This window comes from Cervus elaphus, chromosome X (assembly GCF_910594005.1).
Source record: "Cervus elaphus chromosome X, mCerEla1.1, whole genome shotgun sequence".
Lineage (NCBI taxonomy): Eukaryota > Metazoa > Chordata > Mammalia > Artiodactyla > Cervidae > Cervus > Cervus elaphus.
Genome location: NC_057848.1, coordinates 69,330,330 through 69,332,415, shown reverse-complemented (window position 1 = coordinate 69,332,415; position 2,086 = coordinate 69,330,330). Strand labels below are relative to the sequence as shown.

Here is a 2,086-nt window from a genome sequence, read left to right as displayed (position 1 = left end):
GTGTGTGTGTGTATATATATATATATATATATATATACACACATACATATATATTCTTTTTCATAACTTTTATGTTTTATCACAGAATATTGAATATAGTTCCATGGACCCATTGTATATATAATAGTTTGCATCTGCTAATCCCAAACTCCCAACCCATCCCTCCCCTATCCCTGCTCTCCTCCTTGGCAACCAGGAGTCTGTTCTCTATGACCATGAGTCTGTTTCTAAAAATACAGAATGCTTCATGAATTAGCCTGTCATCCTTGTGCAGGGGCCATGCTAATTTTCTTTGTATTGTTCCAGTTTTTAGTACATGTGTTGCCAAAGCAAGCAATTGCCGAAAAATGATTCTCAATCTAGAACATTATTTCACAAACACTGTGTGGTCTGGTGACCACCTGCGTAAGAATTTTCCATGCCTATAAAATCCAAACACTGGGATCTTATCTCAAACCAAAGCAACCAAAATCTTTGGGGGTAGAGTTCAGAAAAGGAAATTTTTAAAAGTTGTACTAGATAAATCATATGTACACTAAAATCTCAGTGGTCAAAGTTGTGCTTTATTGTGAAAATAAATGAGCTTGAATTGTATTTTTATATTGCATGAGATCTACCCTACATTTTTACAATGCTGGATGAGATCTTTAACAATTACCTTATATATTTGCTTTGTAGCAGGTTGTGAATTGTGAGCCTGCTCAAACTGTTGGACTTGTCTGCGAGCTAATAATGCGGTGATTTATTTAATGATTTGCTCATCTGTTTGGATGCTGATGTCTTTTTATCTGTAAGATTGTGCCAGCTGGTTCTGACTAGGAATTATTACATGAAATGCTTTGTTTATGTTGAAATGTCATTATATTAATGATATTTAGTTGTGTTTATTAGCACTTCATATTTTGTATGTGAACATGTTCTTCAGAATTACTAGTATTTCAAAGACTTCAAGTATAATTTGACTACTTATTAATTTAAAATTTAATGCTTCTAATAGAGTTAATATGTTTGTTTCTACTTTGACTCCTAGTATTGAGGCAAATAGTAAACTTTTTTCATGAACTATTCATTCTGTTGCCCTGAAGCACGTAGTATACCAGGTGTTTCTCCAGAAAAGATGGGTTTGTCAGGCGAGTGTATTCTCCTCAGTTCTGTCTTGTTCCAACAAAAATTTAAAGCAACGGATGTTAGAGCCCTCTGCATGTCATAGCTCTCGGACAGACGCTGTTATAGCTCTCGGGTCTTGGACAGACCGTGTTATAGCTCTTAGACAGATCAGTGTTACAGCTCCATGTTACAGCTCTATTTTATTTAGAAAATAGCAGGAAAATCCATCCTCGAGTTGTGAGGGCATGTCGACCCAAAGACAGGAAGAGAAGAGAGTGGGGAAGCGTGCCAGCATGCAGGAGAGAGAGAGAGCCCTGGCCCTTTGGCTCCTCTTTCTTATATCTTTTTCCTCCCTCTGGGCCTGTAGTATGTAAATCAGGCTAGTCAGGAGTGCTGTTTGTTCTACCTGAGGTCCTCACTCTGGTCCTCGGACCTTCCTTTGTTCTATTTTTGCAGGTTTTTCCTTCCTTATTTTTTAGCCACCACCATTCAGGACTCCCATTTCCTATTCTAACTACCTATTATTCCCCCCTCAAGAGATGGGAGGCCCGATTCTTTGGGAATAGGGGCATTGAGGTCTTTCTGGCTACTTCCTGCTGAACTGGGATGGCAAGGGGCATTGGGCCTCCCCCTCTTGTTAGTCTCAGGCTTCAGAGTCTTTACAGTGGTGTCCATCTAAGGTTGAGTGATATTTTTTGTGGTCGGCTGTAGTTTTATATCTTTGACAATACATGGTACAATCATAAGCAGAATCAATATGGCATAACAAGGACTAGTAGGGGCATTAGCTAATTCCAAATTCCAATCGCCAGGATGGTTCAAGTCCCTCCTTGTTCAGGGATTGAAAGATCTATCTCCTGTCTGTTTTGGAGTACAGTCCTAACCAAGCTGTGTTGGCTCTTTAGAGCTGTCCTGAGAAATCTTATTCCCAGAAACTAGATTTTGGGGGTGTTTATTATAATGACACTCATTTGTAGTT

The 2,086-nt window shown here is 38.8% G+C and overlaps 1 non-coding gene across 1 annotated transcript; it reads right to left on the bottom strand.

The window, feature by feature from the left end:
• Nucleotides 1-229: 229 nt before the first annotated feature.
• Nucleotides 230-335, bottom strand: LOC122691033. The gene has a single exon (XR_006340283.1). It is a non-coding gene; the product is annotated as a U6 spliceosomal RNA (small nuclear RNA).
• Between the last annotated feature and the right edge of the window lie 1,751 nt (nt 336-2,086).